The 15,580-nt window shown below is 42.0% G+C and overlaps 1 long non-coding RNA gene across 1 annotated transcript in view; it reads left to right on the top strand.

The window, feature by feature from the left end:
- The window catches only part of LOC104946109 (uncharacterized), a 36,030-nt gene that overhangs the window by 5,287 nt on the left and 15,163 nt on the right, over positions 1-15,580 (top strand). The window contains exons 2-3 of the long non-coding RNA XR_798405.1: positions 7,936-7,939; positions 13,475-13,481. This is a non-coding gene — a long non-coding RNA (uncharacterized lncRNA). The remainder of the gene's footprint in view (positions 1-7,935; positions 7,940-13,474; positions 13,482-15,580) is intronic.

The following is a 15,580-nucleotide window of genomic DNA, read 5'->3' as shown; positions in this document are numbered from 1 at the left end:
TGCGCAACACTTTATTCGCTGTCCTCCACGATAACGTCCACCTTTCCATATTTTTGGTTTGAACACCAACGCATCAACATGTGAGGGAAGGAGGCTTGACCGCTTTCGGGTGACAGTGTTGCCTGCCAGGGAAAAAACCCTCTCACTCGGGGTGCTTGTGGCTGGAATAGCCAGGTAGCTCCTCGAAAGCGGGGGAAGCGGTGCACGTTTTCTGCCCACCACTCCAGTGGGTTATCCATTGTGGGGATATGCGGTGTCCGCTGGCAGTAATCCCGTAGCTCATCATCCGCATCACTGTTGACCCGTGTTTTCTTGCTGCTCGTCTGCCTCTGTTCAGTGCTGACGCCGGTCCGTTGCTCACTGGTGCTAGCATTACTGCTAGTGCAAGCTGTCGGCAGCGGGTGTTTCATCTTCAGATGGTTGCGCATAACAGATGTATTTTTGTTGTACTTCAGTACAGCTGTACACAACTGACACTTCACTGTGGAGTTGGTTACACCTTCGTTGAAGTACTGCCATACATAAGAATGTCGGACGTGTTTTGGAGCATTTTGCAGCACCTTGTTTACCTCCATTTTTTTCACGACTATTTGACTAGGGCCTGCAGCGCCGACTAGTGGTAAAGGTAGTCGACTAGTCGACTAGTTGGTGAAACCCCTAGTAGGGACACAAAATACAAATATGAACCTGAAAATGAGCTTAATAGGGTGCCTTCAACAAAACATTTCTACAACAATAATGTAAGAAAATGAGATTGGCTGGAAAAAGGTCACGCTCTTAGAATATTTTCCTATCTTAATCATATTTAAAATGAGACAGAGCACACTGTAACCAATTACTAATTATAAGCTTCGCAACATGGTAAAATTATAGTACATTATCCCGATTTTACGATCTTACATTGTACTGTTTCCTCGCATGAACTGTATATGTGTCTCCAGACAATCCAAAAAGCAATGTGTATGTGCGAGCAAAAGCTCTAAAAAATGCCTTCCAACGGCTAAAATGACCCGCGCTGGGGCTTTAAGTCATTTTCACCCAAATGTTGAAAACATGTTAGTGCATCTATCTCTTTAAGACTCATAAGTATGTGTTTACTCCCAGTGTTACTTGTAAATGCAACTAGGTCAGTCCTTCTCTTTCAGTGGAATGCTAATTAAATAAGGAATAAATCATCTGAGGGCGACAAGTCAAATTTCATGGTAGGACTGGCCATCTGCATAGTGTGAAATATGGCTTGTGCATTCCAGCTTGAACAGTGGAAAAAGAGCAAGCAACAGCAGGAATAAATAAGAGACTGAGAGAGAGTGTTGATGGGTTTTCTGCTGAGCGTGCATGGTTACTGCTCAACGCTGGGTCTCATTACGAGGAAACACACTCCGGTTACAACACAGGGGATCAGCTGTATGTGTATACAGTATTAGGGTGTTTCTATGGGTTTATGAGGTCAATTTATCTGCTTTTGTGATGACTGGAGTTGATTTACAATTTCTGTTTGAATCAATATGAATGAAAGAGGTTTACAGTAACACTTTAACTTAGAGGAGAATCCTCTCATACTTTTTTTACTTCTCTTTCTCAGTCTCTGCACACAAAACTTACTCTGCTTTTAAAGTCGTTGTCAATCAGTCTCAGATTAAACGTGAATTTTTACCACATTTTAATTTTACAAAATTGTCAAAGCCACAGTGCTTTTACACAACATCAATGACCTTGATTTTAAAGTCATTCAAAACATTTTCACCTTACACAGCCTGCATTTTTAATGGGAATGGGTTAATGACTGTTACAAAACTTTGTGAAAAGCATACTTTTTTAAGAGCTTAATTATTGATGATAGATTGTTTTCAAGCGGCAGGATTTGTTATAGTTGGATACACTTTGTTTAGATCTTTTCAATCAATCAAGATAAAAGATATTTAAAAAATTGGGTCACAGCAACATGTTAACTGCGATTACACATACATTTAAAAATATATATATTTTAAGAATACATGAATTAGTTATAATGCTCTAATGTATAATAGACTAAACTACAAATAAAATATTTGTAAAATGTTATATATATACAGACGTAATATTTTTGTAATGTTTAAAACAATTTGTAATGGTTAAAACATCATTATTATCAGTTGGTAGAGATGATAGAGTGATTGAAGACTCTTAAGATTGCAACAACATTGATGTGTTTGCAATTGATTCATGTCACCATTATGTTCCACATGTTAGTTACTCCTAACATAAACCCATTAATATGCTACTCCAGTGATTCAGTTGCAATGAAGCAAAAACAAGTAAAGAAACATATGTATTTGTAACAGATTCATGGACTATACTGCAGAAATGGAGAGTTTCAGTGGAGTCCAGACACACTTCATGGGGTTAAATCATAAAGACCAGCTCCCTTTTCATTTTTTCTCTGTCTTTATTGAACACCTCATCACATCATTTGGTGTTAAATAACACCTCTTCCCCTTCATCAGTGCCAAAAGTAGATTGTCATCACCCAATCTGAGTTCAATCCCCATCATCCCTCATTAGGAAACATGTTGCAGTGTTAAGAATTATCCTCTCCACAGGCGGCTCAGGGCTGACATCACTGTGGACATGTCATCAGTGCTGGTATTGATGTGTTACCCCTCGATCCCACCGGGTCCGTCTGCGGCGCGTTACGGCTGCGCCACGGTTTTGATCCGGCCTCCTCCGGCGTCATACCCTACCGGGCGCGTTTCAGAAGCGGAGCGTCTTTGGGCATATTTCCTGGACAGGCTACTTTGTACAGACAAAGTTAATAATAATTGTAATATCCCAGTTATAAACAACTGTATTTTAGTGGTAAAAAAATGCATTCATCATCATAATTATTCTATATATATATAATGTACACAGTGCCTGTAAACCGGAGGAGAACGCTGGCATTTCTCCTCCTACTTGAAAGACTACGGAGGGATAGGGTCTGCAAAATGAGTTTGTGTGTGTACTGTATATATATATATATATATGCTATATGCTGTGAACGTTCCACTTCCTGCCTGCCCGACCTTAGGTTACGGCTGCGCCGCATCAAAAATAGGATTCATCCTAATTTTAGAGGAGCCCTGCGCCGAGGCGCTTCTGGGACGCTTCTGTGACGCTTCTGAGCCGTAACACGCCGCGTGTGGTGCAATAGCACCCATTGACTAGAGTGGCCGCGATCGCGGTGAGCACTGCGGCGCACCGCGGCAACGCTTCTGCCCATTCACTTTGAATGGGGTGACGTCACGATTCGCCGAACTGCATTGTGGGAGCAAAGCGTAGCTTCTCTCGCGGTGCTCGCTGCAAAAGTAGAGCAATGTTCTACTTTTGCGGCCTCGACGGAGGCGTCAGCCAATCGAATCATATGCCAGTACAAGCTCTAGCCAATCAAACCGCGTGATTGTGTGTCTGGGGCGGGAGATTCACAGTAGAGATTCATTTCGTGGCATCTGCAGGCAGTGGCAAGTACTTCCGGCATATGCCACCGATGCCACAACTTGCCGAGGCATCTACCGCTGCTCAACGGGAGTTGCCACAAGATGCCAGAGTAAGGGAACGTTTACGGTAGCTGCCACTCGCCTTCTGTGGCAAATGCTGCTATTTAAACCCGTTTACGATGAGTCACCTAAGTCGAACGTTACCTTCGTTTTTGTGGGTTCATTTCTTTGTATCTCGTAACATACCATTGTATTGTCTAAGTCCTGATATGACGTCGTTTACCATCTCAAAGTCAGCCAGTCTGTGTGAAGTCCCCCAATCTTAGTATTTCTGGTCGGAGGGAAAAGTAGAAAAAGAGACAAAAACTGTGGGTGGTAGTGTAGCAGATAAAGAAAGAGAGACCGACGTCTATCATCTATGGTTATGTTGAGCATAGAAGGGGAAGTAGTCACGGGTTTTCATCTAACAAGTAGTGGGTTTCACTGGTCGGAGACTCAAGTTAGGCGCTCGTGGGTACCGCGCCATAAGTCGAGAGAATATCTCAGTTTTCCATTCTTAGTACCGATCTACAAATAGTCTCTATCAAATGTTGGGAAAGTGTGGAGAATGGTGTCCGATCGAGATCCCGTCCGCAGCTAGATAGACTGCACACACATGACGCTATTACACGGATAACAAGTAACTCAGTCTACAGAGGCCAAACTATCTAGGCTACTTAGAAGTGGTTGATGAGCAAGGTGGGGGAGCATCGTCAGGGTGGCCCAGGCAGAAGATCGGCCGCGCACATTGCTGACCGCGCGGTCGCCATAAGAACTAAGCGCCCGCGTGGGTGACTCTGAGGCCGCAGCGTATGGGCATTTTTGGGTCTGAGTAGTAAAGCATCTACGAGCCACCAACGAACAAGGAAGTGAAAATAAAAATATCGCGCAAAGTCTTCGCCTCGCATGGAAACCCCGTATAAAATGGGACCTAGATAACCCTCGCTCTTTGGATAGCAACTCACCGTTCCGTACCATAGTATTCCCAGACTCTCATTCAGCTATCTAATCCTCATTAATTATAAGGGTCCAGGTCTGAGATGTTGTGGATGTTGACTGCAAACTCACAAAGCCGTAACTGCAATCCTTTACATTTTTAGTTACATATATATTACCCTCCGCGCTCCCGCTCGCTATTATTTACATCAAAATCAGAAATAAGACTTTGATGGAATATGTAGATGGCCAATCGTAAATCGTACACCACCGATTATATGCTAAAAGGATTTCTCCACTTAAAATCATCGCTTTACTATACCCTCACACACGTTTGGCTTGATGACTAATTGTGATGTGTGATATCTACAGCTCTTGATGGTACGACTTATAATTTACTTCCATGTCAAATAAACAAAACTTATTGTAATAACAAATGTCTGCTCTCATCAGTACTATTGTAGGCCTTATTGCCTTTGTGATTGCATCGAGCTTTTCATAAAAAATCTACATATCTAATGTCGCAAAATGCTTACACAATGTACTTTTCACTACTTTCTCTTATACTCCTCTTTTCCGCACAATCGTATATATCTTACACTTTTCTTGGGGTTAGGAGACAATTTACGTTGTTGCCTGTAACCTCTGCTCCGCTCGGGCCGACCGCCCCTCCGCGTCGTCTCCTAATATATTGTCGTGGCCTCCTCTTCTAGCCGGAGAACAGAAGGGATTGCTCTCGGTTACCGTATGTGTCGACAAACAGGACTGTCTAGTAGGTACCTTTGGCGGAACCACTGCTGTCTGTGGCGCGTAACGAAACAGTATTTAATCAGGGAAGGATGAACTTTCTGATGCCCTCCCTGTTAACTTTGAAAGTGTCTCTGACCAGACGTTTTACTAAAACACATGAGGTAAACTATGGATAAATTTCGAAGAGAGAGACTTGCCCTCTATTTGCTTGTGTCAAATTGTTAGACGTTGCTTGGAGACTTAGAGCTCTCTGCGTTCCTGCGTAAAGTGCACCGTCAGTACGTCCGTCGACCGTTCATACTGCGTGAAGGCCGCGGCTGATCCTGCCGAAGGCCGACGGTGTCTCCAGTTTTATCGCTAAGTAAGGGTGATATCTCCTCGTGAGGACACCATAGACCGCCGTTCATGAACGCAAGAGGCCGTATCAGCGGAAGTACCTACGGTTGTTCGGACGGAGACTCCTGGTCGAGACGTCGTGCGGCGCCCACGTATCGTGGGTAACTATTGCCCGGGTGCCTACGGTCGTTTCTCCGGGTCCTCTCATGCTCTTCCAAATGACCATCGTGACGTGACGCGGAACTGGCGCCGGTCGTTCTGCAACGGAGTCTTGGTAAATTTCGGTGGCATAAATAGCATCATCTTCACAGTCGATCACAGTAAGCTATACCTGACGTGACTGTTAGATCAGATATAACATAAGCCATCCGTTGTCGCAGTCGCCTGCGACTACATTCCACGACGCCGACGTGTCCCATATCCTGTCAACATTAGAACGCCGGAGCTGCCTCCGCGTTCGGTTAGCTTGTATGTCATGTCGCTGTTTGGCCGCAATGCATTCTCTCTCGTCACTTACATCTTTTCTCATTATGTCCATCCGACTGACATAAAGGTCGTCATCGCTAACTATGTAAGCAAGTCTCGTTCTAGTGATTCAGTCACTCACTGTTCCAATTAAAGCCATTTTGACGTCACCGTATATAGGTTGTAAACCTTATGAATAACCTTAAATAACCACTACCGGTGTTGCAACAGGGAGTTGTTTCTGTACACGTTATAAGTAATGGCGCCACGAGTTGCCTCCGTGCTTTCTTACACACGTGTCCGCGTCGCGTTGCCACATGACACTGACGCGGTGGGCGGGGGCGTGAGCGGCGTACGTCTACCTCTCTCTATACGCGAATAAATTATATTTGGATGCACTTTCATATGCACTTTGCCTCTACCGAAGCTATTTTGCACGTTCTATTGCAAATACACATTCGTAAGAATTAACAGTCTTGTACTGAACTGCTCGAAATACGTGTATTTGCCCTATTATTAGCTTTTCACTTCTCCCTGTGACGACGACTACTTCCGCACGCTAGCCCTAAAAGTTTTCTAATGTAATAGTCAAGTATTTATTGACAGGAAACTACCAACGGATTATATATTTGTTGTTCACGATTATATGGAACTCGTAGGTGATCGATCCCCGACCCAGCTTTGCCGTATAGGTCTAATGAACGTTACGCCGGGATGATTGATCAGACATCCGCGTTGCCCAGATTATTGTGGTCACATGGTGTAACCGACACAGTTATGTCTATAAATAAACAATTAATAACAGAAATGATCAGTATTATGTTGGACCAAATAGCATCGTTCGTCACCTTTGAGGGGAGTTCATATCGCTGTTAACGGTTTTCCCGCAACGCGTTGGGAGTGAGCGGTTATAAAGTAGTATTTATATCGTGCAAACCAAATAAAAATCGGTTTGTACCGAAGGTTCATTTTAACCTTATATTTCTATTACATTAGAAAAACTTTTATATCTCTAGCGTGTAGGCAGGACACATGTCTAGTCACAGCTATTTCAGTACGGATTTTGTCGCGTAAAATGTGCTATTTATGCCCAAATTTATCGTCGTAAACGGTGTTCTTGCCCGCTGCACCGTCGCATGGCATTTGCACGGAATGAGACCGTAGAACACGTTGAGGGCAACTCGTTCGCCATCTACGGAGCCGTCACACACGTAGCCACCGTATTACGGCCTTCATGAACGGTGACGGACGTCTACGGTGCTTTACTTAGCAGATGACACTAGGGCGGGTCTGTGTGTTAGTGCGCCAAACTACCCATCTCGAACAGAACCGTATACTAAAGCTACCGACTGCGGAGGCAGCTCCGGCGTTTTCATCTTGTAACGAGATGAAAACGTCGCTCGTGGCGGCTCTCTTCGATGCGAAACGAGGGTGTTACGTCAAGCCGCTTAGCACTGCAGTGGGGGGGGGGTAAAGTTTTTTCACTTACCCGTCTTCGCAACGGCGCCACGCGGCGTCACGAGTGGGCGCTAGCGCCGGTGAGATCCAGTTACCACGATAACGGTGGTGTGCGCCGCACAATGCCGAGTCTCGCAGTGTCTTCGCAGGGTCTTCGCGGAGCCGCGTCCCGAGAGATTTTAATCCTACCTTAGGATAAAAACTACGCCGCGTCGGCATTGGATTCCAGCCCGTCCCGTCCTTCACCTTGCAGTGTCGTATACATCGTATATATAATGNTTACAAAACAAATTAAAAGACTTTTTAGGAATACATACAGTAAAAACACATATATAATGGCATTTTACAACAGGCATTACAAAGCAAAGGTCACCTCCAAAGGTGACCTTTGCTTTGTAATGCCTGTTGTAAAATGCCATTATATATGTGTTTTTACTGTATGTATTCCTAAAAAGTCTTTTAATTTGTTTTGTAAAGCACTTTGAATTGTCGCGTTCAGAAAAGTGCTATATAAATAAACTTGCCTTGCCTTGCAGCCAAACTTGACAGGCTCTTCTCTGTCATTGTAGACAGCAAATACCTCATTCCTTCCGTCTACTTGGATCCGAAATGCTTCTCGTTTTGCGCTGTCCCCCGTTCAAATGAAATCGCCGCCAATCATATTTCCAGGCTCGCGCCAGGGCCGGGGGAGGGGTTACAAGGCTTGCGTCTTGTGCTGCATTCACTTGCACTCGGACATTAGAGATTTTCTCTCATAAATGTCCGACGAGCCACAACTTTTGTTTCAAAACAAAGCTGCCAACTGGGGTGGCAACTAGGGTGGCAAGGCATTTTTCTGAGGTGGCAGCTGCCACCCCGTGCTACCCCGTAGATCCGCCACTGTTTCCCTGTGATTGCCTCTATGAGTCTGGCTGGCAGAAATTGTGGAAATCCTCTGACTTACCGGCAAGAGTACAGACACACACACACACACTCAGATAATGGCTATTTTTTCATCTGGGTAGCAAGAGACAAGCATATCTTCTGGTACTATCATCTCCTCTGATTACATCTTAAAATCAGCGATAAGATAAGATGTACTGTGATTTCTCAAAGAAAATGTTCAAGGGTTGGTGGCTAAACTATTGTAATCACACATACACCAACATTTGAGTTAGCTGTACTGTTCCTTTCAGCTGGAAGGAGGGTTTAGCATTGTTCAGCTCATTGTTTAGTTTTTTTAATTGTACTGTTTGCTTCAGTCCTGAACCTCTTCAGGAAGATGTTTTCGTTAAAAAAAATCTAAACAAAACTTTGTGGCTGATGAAGCCACAAAGTTTGCAACTGACAGAGATTGCATTGAGCAGAAAGATATTCTTTTAGGTGGTGGAGACCAAAAGAGCAAAACGAAGAGTAAACATAGGGTTTGCATTTGTCTGTTGAGCAGACCAATGATTCAAGATGAATGTTAGGGTGCATTCACACCTGCCTTGTATAGTCCGGTTGAATCGAACCCTGGTGCATTTAGCCGCTTGGTGCGGTTCATTTGGGTTGGTGTGAACACAATCCGAGACCTCTTAAGTGAACTAAACAACCGGACTCTAGTCCGCTAAAATAGGTGGTCTCGGAGGCTTGCTTGCGATCTCTGGAGCGNCTTTTACCACTAGTTCGGCGCTGGCAGGCCCCGTATTCAATAAGTCGCGCTGAAAAATGGAGGTAAACACGGGTGCTGCCAAATGCTCCAAAACACGTCCGACATTCTTATGTATGCAGTACTTCAACGAATGGTGTACCAACTCCACTAGTGAGTGTCAGTGTGTACAGCTGTAGCTGAAGTACAACAAAATACATCTGCTTAATGCGCAACCATCTGAAGATGAAAACACCGGCTGGCGACAGCTAGCACTAGCCAGTAATCCTAGCACCAGGTGCCAGCAACGGACCGGCGTCAGCACTGAGACAGAGGCAGACGAGCCACAAGAAAACACGGGGTTCAACAGGTGATGCCGGTCATGATGAGCCTACGGGATTACTGCCAGCGACACCGCAGTTATCCCCACAATGGATAACCACTGGGGAGGTGAGGTGGGCAGAAAACGTGCACCGCTTCCCCGCTTTCTTTCAGGAGCCTACACTGGCTTATTCCAGCCACAAGCCCACCCGGAGGGTGAGAGCGGTTTTTTCCCTGGCCAGGCCCAACACTTGTCACCCGAAAAGCGCGTCAAGGCTCCTTCCCGTCACATGTTGATGCGTTGGTGTCAACCAAAAATATTGGGTATTAAGGTTGCGGGACGTGTATCGTGGAGGACAGCGAATAAAGTGTTGCGCAATGCGCTGTTGCGCACTGGATTTACGTGGCATTTATGTAAACAAGAGTTTTTAAAAATAAATATCTCAACCCTTAGTATATGACGTACAATGTGTTGGAGCGCAAGCCAAGCACGAATGTAACATAGTGACATCACCATGTTACGGGAAGTGTGGGAGAGAAACTCCTTCTGGAGGGAACTTTGTGATTTTAGCCTTTGCAGACCATTGACATGCACTAAAACCTATAGAACACTGTAAATGAAGGGGAAAACCCCAAAAAGCATGATAGGGACTGGGTGGTTTTAATGCAGAACAGGCTTTGACGGTGCGTACACACCTGCCTTGTATAGTCCGGCTGAATTGAACCCTGGTGCGTTTCGCCGCTTGGTGCGGCTCATTTGGGTTGGTGTGAACACAATCCGAGACCTCTTAAGTGAACTAAACAACCGGACTCTAGTCCGCTAAAATAGGTGGTCTCGGAGGCTTGCTTGCGATCTCTGGAGCGGTTCATTGCTGGTGTGAACGCAGTCCGCACCAAAACATAGGAAGCGTAGTATTTACATGTCACAAGAACGCAGATATCTTCAAAATCAAATCTTTAGCGAAAGAGTCTTTCAAGACATCCGCGGTTGTTTAGTTAAAGAGTGAAGCAGAATGAAGTGTTGAACAGTGTTGTGTAAAGTAAAAATTCTTCGTCAGCTACATAAAAGTAAGAACACCTGTCGTCGGTGAAACGCCCCTCCTTACTGCAGAACATCTCTCATTATGTGTTATAATATTTTTTAACGGACGTTGTTTGATGATAATCATATGCGCGGGCCGCTAGAGTCTGTTGCTCTCCAGATTAACAGCAGCATGAGAATAACCTGCCGATGCTCCATGCCGGAGTCTTCGTTAGAAATTGCCGGGAATTGCGTTTTTACCCCCTTAATGTCTGACCAATGGTTGAACAGTATTTCCGTGTACATGACTTGTTTTAAAGTTTATAGTCCGTTTGAGTTTTGAGTTTTTGCCTGTGTGAACGCAAACCGAAGCTTCTGAAAAATGAAACAATGTAACAAACTGTCGTCTGGTGCGCACCAGAAAACTGACTTTTAGGTGTGAATGCACCCTCAGTCATGATCACTGTAAAATAAACAAACTGATAGAGTTATGAATCAGTTTTAGGTAATTCAGCATGCTTAAAAGATTTAAATGTAATTTGGGTAGATCTGTAGGTGAATTCTAAAATAGTTTAAATATGTGTATAATATGCGTCATTTCCTTTAAAATATGATAATTACTATAGAAAAGATTAATACTAGGCAACATAAAGGCGTGCCTAAGTATATTTTCCACTTTTTAAGCGATTAACTGCAGGGATTGTGTGTTGGGATTTAAGCCCCGCCAAAATCCAGTTGATCTACACTAAACAATGCCCCTGAATGCATCATTTGTATGCGGATTTGGAGAAATAATCTGCTCCTGTGCAGCTCACACTTTAACATGTAAGCATAAGGATCTAAATATATTTTTCGATATCTGTTTGAAACATTTTACAAATAATTCAACCAACGTTACTGTTGACCTTGAAAATAGTTGTATATGCTTCTTTATTAGTAGATGGATCTTCACTGGCAAGGAAATTAATATTTGCAACTGAGCAAACTTCATCAACCAATGAAAAAACAAAAAATGTTGTGGATTTTGAAACTAGTTTAGGAAGTCCAATAATGTGACTAATGTTTCAGTACAAAATATGTCACTTTTAGGGAAAAGTCAACTATGTATTTAATAGACATAATAATTATGGGTTGGAAATAACAAATTGCCAGAAAATTACATGCTTGCATCATGGCCTCAGGTGCCCTCGTCCTTTCTCTTTGTTTGAATTCCTTCTTTGACGCCTGCTGACCCTTTCCATCTTCATTTGTTTCTCTAAATTCCACTCTCCCAGTAAACGCCTCCTCTTTGTCCCCCCCTACTCTTCCCTCTATCACAATCCCTTAATATCAGCGAGAAATTTCCATGAGAATAAAATATGCCTCCCCTATATTTCAACACCATCACTGGGAATAATTTACATGTAACTGCTGCAAATTGCATAATGTGTCCGTTTGGCTGCTGTCTAACTTAATATGCGGTGGATTTGTATTCATCTCTTCAGCATAATATTGCTATTCACATTCTGATGTAATCGGGAACACCAACACAGTGTTATTGATATGGCTGTCATATTTTCACAGTGTTGTTTTGACAAGGGCTGTTTTTTCCAACTCACATATTCAGGCACAAGGGACAGGAATGCAGCAATACATATCTGCATGCTTGTTAACACATACAATGCCATTCCAAGGTTAATATAACCTTTGAGAATAAAGAAATTTACACTGCCACTGAATGTCACTGTAAGCAAGTAGTAAATAGTGTTATTTAAAAAACCTTGCTGGCATTTAGAAAGTTTAATTTGGCCAGTAAACTCTATATATCTTGTCCCTTGCAAGCCAAGATTCAAGATTAACACTTTATTGTCCAATGTTGTGGGACATTTCGACTGGGATTTGACCAATGTTGCATCAATAAAACACATCCTAAAGAAAGCCGAAAAACAGCTACAGAAATAAATCACAGAGCATAATAGTTAAACAGAAATAGCTGCTCAAGAAGATTAAAAAACAAACATATGCTGCCTCTGGAAAAACACTCAATCACCAATTAATACGTTCGAAAAAACAGGATGCATTTCATACAGTTATGTACCATTAATGAATTTCAAACATAATCTGTAAAAGCCTGTTAAGCCCTTTGTGATGCTGGCAAAAATATGTTGCTGCTGCTAAACGCTAAGCATCACCATAAAGCAACTCAAAAAGTAAAAGTGATCTTCTTTAACATCTCTGAAAAGATTTTCCCATATTAACCAATGGTCTTTTCGATAGGTCTGTATTCCTTTTTTGGGTTTTTTTGTGTAGGTAGTTACATTTGTATAATACTTCTGTCACCTGTTAGATGAAGCCAGAACATGAAGCCATTAGGAGGTGCAGATGTGTAGTTTTCAGTAATTCCACAATGCTGAGAGCTTAGTACTGCCCAATGATGCAAAAACACGTTGCCTATCTCATCTTTAGGTGATTTCTGAACAATAGTTTGGTAAGTTTAAGTAATTTTCAATGTAGCCATTTGTATCATAGTTTCTATTTTATAAATCTACATTTGCAAAAAACTAAGCTAAAAATGTAAGTGTATTTTGTCATTTTTTTTTTTATTGATCTGAATTAAAACTGGAATCAACCAATATGTTCTCCGTTTTGACTGCAGCATGCTGGACCGTTAAAAGGAAAATACACGGCTTTGTGAAAATGTTTATTGATTATATATTAGTTCGCCAATATTGAGTTTAGTTGCTTGGTTCTTGTGAACTGAATGCTAATTTAATTTATTGAGGTAAATTGCTAATGCACTGTGGTTTGTTCCAACCAAGCCTATATTTATGGTATTAAATGGTTGCTGCACTCTCGTTTGGAAAGAGGGGGGCCGGCCGCCACTGGTGGTCATGCAAGTTCATCGACAAATGGATGATGTGAAAAAGTGCTTGTGCTTTCACGGCGTCACTGCAATCAGTCACTAAAGCAGCTGAGTTATCTGATTAACACTGCTTTAATGAGAAGAGGAAGTAATCAGGGAAATTAGCTGCAGTGACTTGATAGTAAATGAGCTCCTGTAAACAGAAAGATTATGGGACAGCGTTAGAGCTGTCAGAGCTGCAGGAGACACACTGTAAAGCATGGGCTTTTCACAAACCACCTCATGAAAGTCTGGGGTTTATCTTAGATTATCTTCTGTCCTGGTCTTTTTTCTCAAGTATATTATATGATTATGTTTTTATCACTTACAAATGCAGCATATAAGAACTTTTAAATGTTGTAGTTTGACAATGTTTAGCAAAGTTTAGATTTTATTTTTTAATACAATGGGTACAGTACCGATATATATTAAATCTGTCATGTGTTTTTCAATGTCAAAAGTATCTAGTAACTTTGAGCGTAATTTAATACAGTGGAGTAAAAGTATATTATTTTCCTCCAAAATGTAGTGGAGTAGTAAAAGAAAAGTTAAAAAATAGCATGAATTGGAAATAATCCTGTTAATTATCATAAAAGTACGACAAAATAGGACTGTTAAGCCCGAGAGACCCCGGTACCGGGGCCCGCTCGCAACATTTTGCAGGAAACAGTGTCTGAGGGCATGTTCATTTAATAAACTATAAATGTTTTATATCCATGTAACAGGAAGAAACTCATCTAACTGATCATTTTTATTTTACACCAGATTACCTTTGTTAATTAAACGACATTGATAGGTTTAAATTGTGCACAATGCTTTTGTGTTTTTCCCCTTCAATTCTGAGAAACAACTTGTTTTCTCGGAAATGTGGAGCGCCAAAGAGACTACACTACCCACAATCCCTAGCTATTGTTGTGATGACGCCTGTCCGCTTTGCACAAACCCCGTGATTAATCTTCAAGGTCTGGGATTGGATGTTGGAGTGGCAGTGTGCCAAGGTTCTGTCTGTGATGTTTTACAAATCAGATATTAATGTGTAGAAGTAAAACATGAGAAATAGTATAGCACTATCCTGTAAAATTATGTAAAAACATGAATACAACTGCATATCTTCAGATGTTATACATACATAAGTGTCCTACACTAATAATACAAAGTTATTATTATTATTATAATACAAAGTTATTATTAGTATGCTGTGTGTACCTTGTGTGCACCGCCTAGTGGTTAAAGCATGTTATTGAATTATTTGTGTTGAATAATGTTTAAGTTTTTCATTCATTGCATAACTACACCGTAGTTGTGTATATGATATGTCAATAAACCTTAGAAAATCTTGAAATCTTGAAAGGGGATGTGCAAAATAGCAATTAACAGTTTTCAATTAACTGTTAGTAGAGAATAACGATTAATGAATATACTTTATAGAGATCTGCAGATAAATGTTTATTCTTCTCAAGCACCAACTATCAAATATCTCTTCTGATTGTTGGCACTTGACAATCACCTTTCCTGAATTTTACTCAGGTGTAACTAAAGTCTGATTTAAGGGTTGTTTATATTTCAAATCATTAATCAGAATCTGCAAAGTAACTAAAATAAATGTAGTGGAGTAAAAATACCAGGTTAACCTCTGAATTGTAGTGGAGTAGAATTACAAAGTAACAATGAGCTGTCATGTGGGTATATATTAATGCTGCCCATTATGGATAAAAGCGATTTTCACCCATTTAGTAATTATATGTTTTAAATCTGTACACACTAATGTGTTTCCTATTGCCTAAACCTCCAGGGCTGTACACAGTTTAATACTGTCAACTTCTAATTTTGGGAAAACCGAAAACGTCATTTAAAACTACAATTCCCAGTAGAGACGTGCCATAGAGAACATGTTGCGAAACACAATAGCCAGCATGTGTAGTTCTGGGGGGATGTTCGAGTCCAGTTTTGAATAGTCTGCCGTGGTTTCGTTCCATTTCAAAGAGCTTGACGCTCGGCGTAACCTTGGCGCATTGCCACTCCAACATCCAATCCCAGAGCTTGAAGATTAATCACAGGGTTTGTCAACGGGACTCTAGTCCCAAACGATAGCTGGGGATTATGGGTAGTGTAGTGTCTTCGGCCATCCTCAACTGATTTTTTTTTCGGATATCATATCGCATTAACAACACCACATCTGGCGTCACAGAGATCTGTGGCTGCGAGGGAGTGCGGTCGTCTTTCAAGTCAACCAGAAGGTTGTGGGTTCGATCCCAGCCCATGCAGTCAACATGTCGATGTATCCTTGGGCAAGATACTTAACCCTGAGTTGC

Source organism: Notothenia coriiceps, unplaced genomic scaffold (genome assembly GCF_000735185.1).
Source record: "Notothenia coriiceps isolate Sejong01 unplaced genomic scaffold, NC01 NC01_scaffold00010597, whole genome shotgun sequence".
In the NCBI taxonomy this organism is placed as follows: domain Eukaryota; kingdom Metazoa; phylum Chordata; class Actinopteri; order Perciformes; family Nototheniidae; genus Notothenia; species Notothenia coriiceps.
The sequence above is the reverse complement of the archived record's forward strand: the minus strand, read 5'-3'. Positions and strand labels throughout refer to the sequence as shown.